The following is a 13,874-nucleotide window of genomic DNA, read 5'->3' on the forward strand; positions in this document are numbered from 1 at the left end:
TGTGCACAGAGCTCTCCACAGCTTCTGTTTGCAGTTTCTCCAGGACTTAGGCGCTATGAGCTCCATCCCAGCGCCGAGTCCTGAACTCAGAGATACAGACACACACTGCTCCAGCTGTGGCTCCAGGCGCATTTCATTAAAGCGTCGAGAACATGAGCTTCGGTTTTGTTAAGTTCCTCTTTCGTCCCTTTTGTGCTCTTGCTTCGCAGACTGTTCGCTGATAAAAGCTCTTTCGTCCACCTTTTCTCAACGAATTGTGACATTTTTTACTTTTTCCCTTCGTTCAGGAATCGTCGTGTGCTGAGTGACTGGGCCATAAAGTAAATACATGTGAAATTGGTCACTGGATCCTTGATTTCTTGACATAAATAAAAAATCAATAAAGTCTGTACATGGTCACTGGATCACTGATGTACATGATGGATCCTTGATCTCTGGACAGAAATAGAAATACACAAATCTGTGGTTTTTGTCAAAAGCATTTCCCTTCAGATATTAATGACAAATATAACTCCATAGCCTCTGAGCTGAGCTTTTCAGCCACCTGCGCTGAATTTCATCATCAGTGTAATTCATAAAGAAAGGAGGATGTCTCATTTGTGGAGAAAAAAGAAAGGGTTTTGGTCGGTAGTTTGGATAATGTTTGGAAAGAGATGTTATTTGATTTAAAACAGCAATTCCCTCTGAAGTTATTAATTCTGACAGAAATCTATGCAGCTCTTGGAGCTGTTCACTTAGCTGCACAAAACAGAGGATATTATTATTATTATTATTAATTATTATCATTATTATCATTATTTCCATTACCTTATGGACAACAGTTTACGCACCGGCTGGCGCTCACGAGAACCAGAGAATATTGGAGATTTCTTGCCCGCAACAAGACAAGAGTCCCAGTTCATGACTTTAATCCACACAAAGGTGACTCACAACTGACTTCTTTAAATGGCTTTGAGAGGGATTAATGAAGAAATTGCGGACTTGCCACGTCTGAAAACCAGCAAAACAGAGAACCAGCGAACAGCGGGTGAAAGTGCTGCTTCGTTGTTTCAAGCTTCGAGCAGACCCACTGCAGTCTGCAATTAATGTAGAAACATAAACCCCCTCAAAAACAACGACCGCTCCGGTGGCCTGAACGGAAGGACCAATAAGGGAATCATTAAGCAAAAAGGCTATTGATGTTGGTGGATTGAATCATTTCTTAACGATACTTTAAAGGAACCAGTATTCGATACCCAACCCCACTTCCATCTGCTTGCTGCGGTTGTCATGGACCTGCATGTTTGTTGTGGTTGAAATGTGCTTTGTGGCTTCCGTCCATGGTGCATTCAATGAGGCTTGTAAAAAAATCTATGCAAGCAAGCAGCGAGCGATGCATCACAATTTCACCCATCAATTGAATTAATGTACACTGAATGAATCGATGCACTCACATCACGCACCGATTCATACTGATTAATGTCCACGTGCCTTATATATATTTTTATGTGAGTTGGGTTGGGTTTCAGCCTGTCCAACAGGAAAAAAAAAAACCCTCAGGATCAATTTTGATTACCAAAACCAAATGGAGGTCCTTCCATTTTTGACAAAACCAGTCCTGTTTTGGTCCATAATTTCACTCCGAATTAATCTGACTCTCATTTGGTCTGATGGGCTTCAGCAGATAAACTTTTTAGATTGAGATTTTAGTCTTTATTGGAGTGTCTTCAGCCTTTGTGTCATGCTTGAAGCTGGATGTTTGTTTGTTTTATGTTGTTGTTTTGTTTTTGTCATTTTCTGATTATGTGTTGTTAGCTGCACAATCAATCCCAGAATTAAAAAAAAAACCACAATCCTTTCTGGCTACACTGCAGTGGGTGAGACACTCGGGAGTGTGGGGGTGTTACAAGCTGTTTCAAACATAATCATTAAAATATGATTAACAAATGAAATGAAAACTGTCACCCTGAGAGTGACCGGTATCTCGCCAAAAGGTGAACAAAAGAGACTCCCATGAGGAACGACCACCATGAAGAGGGACTGACGGACAAGGGAATATACTATATTTGTGCCAAATTTGGAGGCAAAAAAAGCATAAACTGCAACCAGCAAAATTTTTTGGTGAGTTTAGACCTTGACCTTTGACCTCAACATTGACCTTTTTGTGTGCTGAAAGGTATCTCCATACGACTGCTACATGTGATTTTACAAGCGTCTGCAATTATGATTTACAGGCATTGTCACACCCTTAAAAATGTAAATTTTGCAGATTTTTGTGATGACATCATCAAATGACATAACTTAAAACCTTATTGTCTGTATCCTCTCATCACGCTCTTTAATTTGGTGTATTACATGACAAGTTTGACCTAATTTATGTGACCTTTGACCTCAAGCAAAACCCTGAAGTTCAAGGTCAATCGCTTACTCTAGCTAATGGCTTATGGGCAAGGCCAATCACTGTGTCCATGGCAAATCTGGAGGCAAAATTAGAAAAATTACAACCAGGAAAGTTATTTAGTTGAATTTAGTGTTTGGCCTTGCTCTGACCTTGACATTTGACCTTGAGCTTGATCCTTTTGTGTGCTCAAAGGTATCTTCCTAGGGTTGCTATATGTGTAGATGCATGATTCTGAGATGTAAACTGTGTGCTGCACAGCGAGTTAAATGAAACCCTTAAAAATCTCAATTTTGCATGTTTCTTCATGATGATGTCATCAAGTTATGTCATAACTTAAAACCATTGCTATCTTCTGGATCCCTCATCAGGCTGTTTCATGTGATGTATTACACGACATGTTTTGCTGTAATCTGAAGTTTGACCTTATTCAGGTGACCTTTGACCTCAAGCGAAACTCTGAAGCTCAAGGTCAATCACTTATCCCAGGAAATGGCTTATGCAAAAGGCCAATCACTATGTCCATGCCAAATTTGCAGGCAAAACTTAAAAAATTGCGACCAGGAAAGCTGTTTTGTTGAATTTCGTGTTTGACCTTGCTGGGACCTTGTCCTTGAGTTTGATTCTTTTGTCTACTGAAAGGTACCTTGCCAGGGCTGCTATACGAGGTCTATTAGAAAAGTATCCGACCTTATTATTTTTTCAAAAACCATATGGATTTGAATCACGTGTGATTACATCAGACATGCTTGAACCCTCGTGGGCATGCGAGAGTTTTTTCACGCCTGTCGGTTACGTCATTCACCTGTGGGCAGTCTTTGAGTGAGGAGTCGCCCACCCTCTCGTCATTTTTTCATTGTTTAGGAATGGCTCAGAGACTGCTGCTTTGTTTGATCAAAATTTTTTCAAAACTGCAAGGCACAACTGAGTGGACACCATTCGATAAATTCAGCTGGTTTTCGGTAAAAATTTTAACGGCTGATGAGAGATTTTGGTCCGGTAGTGTCGCTTTAAGGACAGCCCACGGCGCCTGACGGCGATCTGCGCTTCGAGGCGGCAGCGTCTCGCCGTTTCAAGTTGAAAACTTCCACATTTCAGGCTCTGTTGACCCAGTAAGTCGTCAGAGAACAGAGAACTTTCAGAAGAAGTTGGCATGAGGAGTTTATTCGGACATTCCATTGTTAACGAACATTTTGTAATGAAAGAACGTGCGGGCAGAGTCACATGTCGGGCCGGACCCGACCGCGGGGGTCGCGACAGGAAAAACACCTCCGTTGGAAACCTTAACGGGCAAGTTGGAACATGCCCAAGCTGTTAAATAATTTCTCAGTTACTCACTTTTTGAAAGCCATCAAAAGCCGCCTGAATTTTACAAATGGTTTTCAACACGGAGGTGTTTTTCCTGTGCGGCGCACACAGATTTGCCGAGTCGTCACGGAAACGACTCGGCGAATTTGCGCGCACGTCTTTCATTAAAAAATGTCCTTAAACAGTGGAATGTCCGCATAAAGTCCTCATGCCGGCCTCTTCTGAATCTTCTCTGTTCTCTCACGACGTCCTGGGTGAATTAAGCCTTAAATTAGGATGTTTTCAGGTCGAAACAGGCCGACGACGGCGTCTGGAAGCGCTGCAGGACGTCCTGCTCTGTGGGAAGTCCTTACAGCGAAAGAAACACCCCATAAGCTCTCATCAGCCGTTAAACTTTTCACCGAAAACCAGCTTAATTTCTCGAATAGTGTCCACTCGGATATTCCTCACAGGTCTAGAAAAATTTTGATAAAGCAACGCGCGCCGTCTCCAGCAGCGTGTGAAACAAAGGAATTCAGCCGAGAGGGCGGGACCACATCTTACTCAAGGCCTGCCCACAGGGAAATGACGTCACCGACACGCGTGAAAAAACTCACGCATGCACACGAGGGTTCAAGCATGAGTTGTGTAATCGCACGTCATTCAAATCCATATAGTTAAAAAAAATAAAAGGGTCGGTTTATTATCTAATAGACCTCATATGTGAAGTTGCAAAAGTGTACGATGTAAACTGTGTGCTGCACAGCGAGTTAACAAAACACTTAAAAATCTAAATTTTGCATGGTTTTTTCATGATGACGTCATCAAATGACATCTTCACCAAAAACCTTTGCTATATTCTGCTTCTTCTCATCGAGCCATTTAATTTGGTGTATTACACAACATGTTTTACTGTAATCTGAAGTTTGACCTAGTTTAGGTGAACTTTGACCTCAAGTGAAACCCTGAAGGTCAAGGTCAATGGCTTATCCCAGGTAATGGCTTATGGGCAAGGCCTATCACTGTGTTCATGCTAAATTTGGAGGCAAAATTTCAAAAATTGCGGCCAGGAAAGTTGTTTCGTTGAATTTTATGTGTGACCTTGACCTTGACCTTTGTCCTTGAGCTTGATCCTTTTGGGTTCGGAAAGTATCTTTCCAGGGCTGCTATGTGTGAAGCTGCTATGTGTGAAGCTGCAACTTCAACTGTGTGCTGCACTGCGAGTTAAAGGTGAAAAATGCAATGATTACAAAAAAAAAAATAAATACTTGCAAAACTTTGTTCTGGCAAGATAAAAAAACAAAACAAAACAAACATACTGACTAACATATCTTGCAAAACTTAATTTTGGCAAGATAAAAACCTCCCTAAAGTCCTTTAAATGCACCTTTAAATGACAATTTTATTTTTAGTAAAACAAAATTCATCTGAGACCCAGAAGCATCAAAGTCATGTCATCAAAAGCATCATGTCATGTTATGCCCCTCAGCCACTAGTTGTCTATATCTGCATTAAGCAGTTTTACGGCCGTCTTCATCGTTATCCAAATAGCATGAAATAGGACAACTTGTATCTTTTTATCCTTCACATAAGCTTATTATACTCCACATGCATGATGCTGAATAAATGCTAATTAAACTAAATAGTGTTTTTATAATGGTTCAAATTGAGAAGCTAAGCAGTCGCTTTTACCTCACAACTGACAGCATAATGCAAATGTCAGACTCACCATCCCTCAGCCAAATGGCCTCGCTGCCTCTCTGTGTGAATGACGGCTCTGGGGTCCTTCAGGTTGTCTTTCCCATACCATACCACATCAATCGCAAGGCGCTTTCTCTGCGTTCTCTGAAAAGCACAACAAAAAACATGCAGTGTATTATTTTTTTTTTTTACAGGTTTAAATCCACAGGTAGATTTGTAATGCGGGGAGCAGCTGGGGAAGGAGAAAACAGAAGCAAGAGAAGAAGGGCGGAGTCAATTTACTAATGGATCACAAAGAAAAATGGTATGTACCCATCTCCGTACAGGAAGAGAGATGAGGGGAAAAGATAGCCCAAGTCTGTCTGGAGAGAGTGAGAGTGAGCTATAGGGCAGGAGCTAAAGTGGTTTTAAAAAAACACCATCATTAATTGTCATCTGGATCTCAGTTGTGATGCTGAAGAGGGGAGAGAAACCAGAGGGGCCTCTTTGTTACCTTCAGCGGCATACAATCTGTTTACATGTTGTGCTTCTGAACTTCCTCCTCCCCACTTCACCTCCTCCACTGCTGTGAGGGTAAAACATGGAGGGCCCTATCTTGAAGTGCTATGGCATATGGTTGAAAGTGCATAGCGCAAGTGCACTGGAAGCATGTCCGGCTCCAATTTGCTTTTTTACACAACATGTAATCTGAGTGCAAAGTAAAGTGAAGGGTGCAAATGGGTTGCATTTAATCAATTAATCCAGGGTGTTTATTTATGCATATCATGAAATCAACTAATCAGAGAGCCACATGTACAACTACAGCTGCATTGCTACTTAGACAGCAATCATGGAAGCGAGTTTGTTTTGGCAAGGAATGGTTTCTGTATGTAAAGTGTCAAATCACATGGAGCAGCAGGTTTCCACCGCTGCTCCCTGACGTGAAGCATTAGCTGCAACACCTCATCCTCCTCAAACCTTCAGATGAGCTACATACTGTATTTTGTGGAGTATAAGCTTTTTTGTTATAATAATGATAACATTTTTCCCAGGAATCAAAGCACTAAACAAAATAAACTGGAGCTTCTGCCTTGTTTTTCTTAGGGGAGGCCAGTGGAGATCTGAGGTGGATCTGCAGATCATTTTGGTACAATTTGTATGCCACATGCGCTTTCTTATGCAACTCTACTTTACATGGAGAATGTGGGAGGTGGCCTTGAACTGGGAACCTTTCACACTGGAATCCCGTGCACTTGGAATAATAAAAGAATAAATGCAAATAATAAAAATTACATGGCAATAATGCACAAAAACCAAAAATTATAAAGCTGATAAAACAGAAAATAGCTTGCACGTTATACTCCGGCGTTACTTATGTGACTTATACTCCAGAACATTTCAATTAAGGGGCCAACACCAGCTTGAGAGGAAGGAGATGTGCTTAAAAATATGGTCCAATCCAGAGTTATTAATTGGTTTGTATTTTTTTTAATAGTGTTTGCTATTATGTTGTTTTAAAGCAATTTTAGACCAGGATTTCATTGGTCAATGGTGCTTTTGCTTTCTAATTACTCGCGATATCAGTGGACCAACACTGTACCTGTCCACACCTCATTTAAAACTCAACATACTCAGACACGTAAATAAATGCAATAGACTTGCATTTTAATAATGTGGGTGCTGGATGTGAAAATGACAAGTGCATCAGGTGGAAACTAGCAATGACACTTGCACTGTTTGCCACAGGTGCCCAGAGGCTTTGGTGCAAAGATTTAAGCTGTTCATTACTACTTAGCTCAACTATAATCACACAGTTTGACCTAAAATTGACATTACGACAGAGCCATCTCCTGAAGACCATCTGACATAAAACTGTTCAGATTACAAACTACAAAACTCAGAAAGATGAAGGTCTGGGATTAAGACCCATTAATTCAGTTGAACATTATTTGCAGTGTCCCTCATCTGGACAAAATTGAGGTCATTTGAATTGGGTTGATGTTGGCTTACCAAAATGCAGACAGAAACCTCAGAGTATTTGCAGTAACACAAGCATTCATACACTGATCTGCACGGACAACATGGCAGGTGCCATTCTATATCATAATTCAGTAAGGCCCAAATCTGTGTGGCTGTCCAGTGAAAAACTCAAAAAACACACATCATTAGAGTGTCGGTTTTTTAGGCAACGTAAAATTAATGGATGTGCAGAATGTTCCCCTGTTCTGTGGAATGATCTCCCTACGTCAATAAAACAGTCAGACTCTGTGGAGACTTTCAAGTCCAGACTTAAGACGCACTTAATTTCCCTTTCGTATGGCTAGCATACTGGCATAGTATGTTACTATGCTTTTAACTCTATTAAATTAATTTTATTAGGAAACGGAGCGGGCCATGGCCTCAACTTTAAGTTCTGGGTCTTAGAGCGTAGAGCTAGAGGCCGACGATCACCTTAGTATTTCTTCTGTTTTTCTTGTTGCTTAATGCTGACAAATTATACTGTATTTGTTGTCTTTCCGATGCCCGATTTAGTTTTTTTCTCTCTGTTTGAGGTGCGGCTCCATCCAGAGATGGAACTGGTGTCTACTTCTGCAGCCCTCCCATCCTGTGCACCGGCAAAATTTCCTGTATATTCGTTTTGTAAATTGTGTTGGTAGTATGGCCCAAGCAGAGTTTTTCCTTACCACTGTCACCTGTGTGCTTGCTCTGGGGTTTGGTAAGGTTAGACTTTACTTGTATGAAGTGCCTTGAGGCAACTTTGTTGTGATTTGGTGCTATATAACTGAAAATAAATTTAAAATAAATTGAAATGTTTCAAAGCAAAATTGTACCTCAACGTATGTTTCTTTAAGCACATTATACATGTTGTTGCTCACAGTCGAGGCCCTCAACTCATGCTAATGTTGGCATGTTAGCATCGTGTTATGCAATGCTACCAGGTTTTTATGCTCAAGTTAGCTCATTAGCACTGTGTACTAGAATGCCTGTTAGCATCACATTATGTGATGCTAACACACTTTCATAAAAATGGTCCATTAGCATCGCATTATGTGATGCTAAAGGCTCTTCAAGATACATGAATGATTAAATCCATTGTGAATAACTGCTTCAAGGCATTCCCCTTGCTTAGATCCTCAGCCACCACAAGTGTGGTTTTTCGGCAAATATAAGTGCCGTTGCTCACAATCGAAGCACTCAATTCATGCTAACATTAGGTAGGTTGTCAGTGACTTGACATCCCACCTAATGCTAAGCTAGCTCCAAGCAAATTATATAACAAAAACTGTAACCTTAGAAAAAAAAATTAAACAGTGATACAGCCAGACCAGTTGCACACTTTTTTGTGTGTTCCCATCACGAAATGAGTCACATATTTGTGACATGTATTTTTTTTATTTTACTATTTCTAAAGATACCCCTTCCCCAAACCCTAAACATAACAACCCCCACCCCCCCCAGACCTCCCTGTGTCACCCCGCATTTTGTGTTCCCGTCATGAAATTAATTGATGCTCCCATCAACAAAATGCGGTGCTTTTCCTGACGGGAACACAAACTAATAGATTAATGTACTTTTCTTGATACAATCACGAAATGCCATGAGAGAGGGTGAATGACATCAAAGACATAATTTAGAAGGACCTTGGAACATATTTCTCAGTATTTTTCCAATAAAAGACCAATAATTCATTGGTCTTTTTCCAGATTATAGACAGATTTTTTTGGTTGTGATAATAATTAAGTATATGTTATGCATCAGTTCATATTTATGAAAGGATGTTGATTGATCACCATGTCTGGTATTTATATTGTGTATTTGAGATGAGATGAGATGAGATATACTTTATTGATCTCACAATGGAGAAATTATGTTTACACTCCAGTTACCTCAGACAGCAATTAGTCCACAATTATTACTTGTTTACCATAATAATGGCACACATCAGAATTAAAGACAGCACATACACATTTGACATTTGTGCACTAAATTTGAAGAAGTCTGTTATCCGAATTGAAGCAAGTGGGTGAAGGTCGCGCAGCTTGGGGGGGAAAGGGGACCAGCAGCAGCTAAAACCGCACCACCCCCGCAGAAGGAAAGGGGGGTGACATGAGCAGAAGCCGGAGTGGGGGTGTGTGTGATGGGGGGTAGGAGGGGGGTGGGGAGAGGGAGTGGAGCATGCTTCAGTCCTATGAAAAACAGTTTATTGTCTTTGTGGGTTGAGATAAGAAAGGAGCCAAATAATCACCAAGGCCTGAAGACATTCCTCTGGAGGAAAACAGTCGGGCAATTTGTCCTTCAGGCTTGATAAGCCTGCCGTGTTGTGGTTTGAGCAGTGAAAACACTTTTTACAGTTCCACTTGAACAACCAAATCCCAATTATGAATTAAGAATACTTCCAATTATGAATTAAGAATATTCCCCGGCCTCTGAAATCTTATATTTATATTTGCAAACTGTTTCTCTTTTTTACTTATACCTTTGATACTCTGTGTGCTTCTATACGGTGCTGTTGGAACCTCAATTTCCCTGAGGGAGTCTTCCCAAAGGATCAATAAAGTTCTATCTAATCTTAAAAAAAAATGTTATTTGGGAGATTTTTTATACATCATTAATGCTTATTTATTTATTTTTTAATACTATAAATATTTTTGTATGTTTATATGCATTTTTATTTTGAGGAATTTCAGATAGATTAGAATGGGTTTTTCCACTGCAACTGTGCTTGTATTTTAATAAATGGTAAATGGACTGCATTTATATAGGGCTTTTCCATCTGCATCAGATGCTCAAAGCGCTTGACAAATAATGCCTCACATTCACCCTGATATGAGGGTGCTGCCAACCAAGGTACTCACTACACACCGGGAGCAAATAGGGGATTAAAGACCTTGCCCAAGAGCCCTTAGTGATTTTCCAGTCAGGCTGGGATTTGAACAGAGGATCCTCTGGTCTCAAGCCCAACACTTTAACCACTAGACCATCACCTCCCCAAATAATAATAAAAATGTAGGTTGTAAAAATGAACATTTTACATTTACTCCAAATACAGGATCATATCCATATCTTCTTAAAATGACCTGCCTTCTCATCCTGGAGAATGTTAGCCTTTATGATGTAGATTCACACTGCATTCCACTCTTTGTTAAAGTACCAAACCAAACCCCAGCTGTATTTACAAAACAGCAAGGCCTCCAGCCGATCTGGTTCTGTGCCATGCACAAACTGCACAGACTGTGCACGTATCATAGAGGAGTGACCCAGTGCTGCTGATGTTACAACATCATTAAAGACGACATGCCTGGTTAGGCCTGTCTCTCTAATAGCCTGTTGTGTTATCTGAGAATACAGCTGATTTTGATCAAGTGGCTAAGTGGGCTTGGTCGATAAGAAACAACGAGTGGTGTCCTATGCAGACATCGATGCGACACATTTGACTTAAAAGTGGTGTGACAGTACACCTGTCTTTGAAAACTCTCAACCAAAAAATCAGCACTTCCATTTAAGGCAGGGGTGGGCAACTTGCTCCAGAAAGGGCCAAGAGGGTGCAGGTTTTCTTTGCAGCCACTGATTCCACCAGGTGATTTCACTGATTAATATCACTTTGAGCAGGTGGAATCACCCTCTGGGGTCCGAGGGCATTTTTTTGGACAGTTCACCCGCCTGGCATAAATGTTTTATTATTGCTGTTAACAGCTCTCCCTGCATCCCACAATCAAGTTTTATGTCTCTTTTTTTCAGGACAACCTGTGCTTTCAGAATATATATGCTTTTGTTGTGTTTTATAAGTGTAATAAAGGTTTACAATCAAAAATAACAAAGGAAAAAGTAAAGCGAAAAATAATTTTCCACACACATTTATTCAAAACACACAGCAAACTATAATAAACAACTGTTTGGCACTTTATAAAGATAATTTGTGGTCTTGTGTGAAAGACTGTACAACAAAAAAGTTCAAACAAACACAAATGCACATTTTGGACAATATATACAAAATGGTCTATGCGTTTATGCTCCAGTCTGAGGAGCGGCCCCTATCCCTCACCCCATTGATATGGTAAACAGTGCTTTACGCCAGAGGAAGAGAGCCACAGAGTAATCCAGTAACATTCAAATGCAAACTAGTGGAGCAATCCTGATAGTTACACACTCTTTGTTTGAGCATGTGAGATTGTCATGCGAGGCTCTCCATCTGCTTTCACTTTCACTGTGCATAATGGCGCAGTTAGGGGGCTATTCAAATGGGCCAACTAGTAAACGATTTTTGGTTTATCACGTGAGGTAAATCTGCCCTTTGACTGGATTTTGGAAAACCATGTGATGGTGAACCAATTCCGATTGGACACTCACATTGCACACGTCATCACACAGCTTCTATGAGGAGTACAAAGGTGGCCGATGGCGGGCTCAAAAGTCCGCGGAGTTAACTTTTCAGCAAAAAAAGTAAGTTTCTATCTCATATAATTAAAAAGTTATTTATAATTTAGTAAAGCTTGGTCCCAGCTGTCGTATACGATGCCGTCGGCCCCAGAGGATTAATCAGTGAAATCACCTGGTGGAATCAGTGGCTGCAAAGAAAACCTGCACCCTCTTGGTCCTTTCTGGAACAAGTTGCCCACCCCTGATTTAAGGTATAGTCCCTTTCAGAAGTGGGTAACCCCAACTTCAAACAGTAAACATCTTCTCATGTATTGTTTCTACCTGTGCACCGAAAACAGGTGATTTCACTTATTAGCTCACATGAACCAAATGGAATCAGCTGGTATATTTCGTAGGTGAAACAAATATGTAGTAGGACTTTGACTCATTGAAGCCATGATTACCCACCTCTGGTCAATTTTGATACTTTTCCTTGAAGTCAAAAAAGTTGTTTTTTTTTTTTTGTTCCCTGTACCACAGTAATTTTGTTCCATAGGATTTAAATAAAGTATTCTCAATGCTATCCTATATATAAAGCACCTTACGTGTGTGGCTCGGTGCCTCTGTATGTGTGTAGAATGAAGGCACAACACATGGAGCACAGTAGCCTTTAGCATCACACTACTGATGTCTAAAAGATGACATTTTCAACACAAGGGAATGAATAATCTATCATGAATCGTTGCTTTAAGGAGCTCACCTTGGTCATGTGGTCAGGCACAGTCTGAAAATAAACCTAACACTAATAACAAACACAGATGGATGATAGCAAAGTGGTTACATTGCAAGGTTCCCGGTTCGAGGCCGCCGCTGCCCATTCTCCGCATAGTGTGGAGAAGCCGAAGGGACTTGCTTTACTTAGAAATTAAATTAAAGTTTCTTCTTCATGTTTATCAGCAGAATGCAAACCAGCTTTAGAGGTGTATACTGCCCCTACTGGATTGGAGTATGTGGAATCATGATATTAATTATTCCAAGTTAATACAATACAGAACATGAAACAAAAAAATGAAAAATAAAATAATCAAAACATACAATATAACATATTAACAGTATTAGGAAACAGCACACATCTGATAGTTTCAGGACAATCATGCAGCATGTTTTTAAACACTGAACAAAAGCACTCCACGAGTGCTGTAGTTTATTTACAGATTTAAACTAATGCCTTATTTTGGCTGTTTTTATGACAACTTGGTACTGGTACCGCTTCTTGTAAGAATAATCATAATTTGCCTTCTCTCAAGTGAGAATTTTGGCCCACATGGGTTAAAATGCAGTGACGAGATGCCATGACACACTTCCTCTAGCAGCATCACAGGTGATGCGGTGGGCTCCTCTTCCTCCAATGGAATACTTGATCAGAGGCAACATCATGGAGCCAAAGAAATGTGGTACATCTTAAATTGCAACTGAAAGCGCCCACACACATACACAACAACCAATAAGTAAATAAATAAATGAAACCGAAACGCAAATAAAGGGACAATAAAGGTTTTGCTGCTATTTGCTGGACAGGTAAGACAACACTCACATGGGCCTACTATACTGTGTCAGTTGCCAACAACGACTTATTCACAAGTACCGTGCAGTTGGATGTCAGAAATGTGTTGGGTCTGCTGCAACAAACGATTATTTGGATCATCATTGAATCTGATGGGGTTTCGACACGATTAATCGATTAATCGGATTAGCAGGGAATTTTTTTAAAATGTGCCAGGGAAATAATTTTTCTCTCCTTCCATCACTTTATTTAACAACAGAGCATTATTTGAAAACTTAAAATATTTGAAAATCAACAAATCGTCAAATGTCCCTTGGCTGTTAAAATATAAAATAATAAAAAATAAAACAGTTTATAATAAAGAACAAAAATAATTATTTCAAATGGCATTGCTTTATCAAAGTGCTGCGTTGCCATAAAACAACACTGAAACATATAAATGTTATAAAATATATGGTGAAAAAAGAGGTATTTTTGTTGCTGCAAATGAGCAATTAGATAACCAGTTAACCATAAAACCTAAATCAAAAACTGTAGCCTGACTCATTATATGTGCAACATTCTCTGTATAACTTGTACAACTAAACTATGTGGTAATTTCACAATGAC

General features: G+C 40.0%; 1 protein-coding gene across 1 annotated transcript in view; it reads right to left on the minus strand.

Moving 5' to 3' along the window:
* The window catches only part of LOC117506558 (cadherin-22-like), a 766,928-nt gene that overhangs the window by 587,793 nt on the left and 165,261 nt on the right, over nucleotides 1-13,874 (minus strand). Inside the window, exon 2 of the mRNA XM_034166074.1 lies at nucleotides 5,394-5,509. The gene's annotated coding sequence lies outside the window, so the exon portion shown is untranslated. The remainder of the gene's footprint in view (nucleotides 1-5,393; nucleotides 5,510-13,874) is intronic.

The sequence above is a fragment of the Thalassophryne amazonica genome, chromosome 3 (genome assembly GCF_902500255.1).
Source record: "Thalassophryne amazonica chromosome 3, fThaAma1.1, whole genome shotgun sequence".
NCBI classification, from domain to species: domain Eukaryota; kingdom Metazoa; phylum Chordata; class Actinopteri; order Batrachoidiformes; family Batrachoididae; genus Thalassophryne; species Thalassophryne amazonica.